Genomic DNA, 257 nt, shown 5'->3' on the forward strand with positions numbered 1-257 from the left:
GAAGTAGTTCATCACTCCTTCTTCCTAGTCTGTCTTCATCTGGAAGCTCATCTGAAAGCTGTCCCCCATGGGTGACCCTGCTGGTATTTAAAATACCCGTGGCATAGCTTCCAGAATCACAGCAACTCACAAGCCACCACAGTATGACAAACTGACAGACGAGTGGTGGATTAAATGTGTATTCAAATGATTTTTGAAGAAAAAGGCCCAAAGTGATGGGTCAGCTTTAATATTTGTGCATCTTTTTAACTGTACTG

The sequence above is a fragment of the Chrysochloris asiatica genome, unplaced genomic scaffold (genome assembly GCF_000296735.1).
Source record: "Chrysochloris asiatica unplaced genomic scaffold, ChrAsi1.0 scaffold00145, whole genome shotgun sequence".
Lineage (NCBI taxonomy): Eukaryota > Metazoa > Chordata > Mammalia > Afrosoricida > Chrysochloridae > Chrysochloris > Chrysochloris asiatica.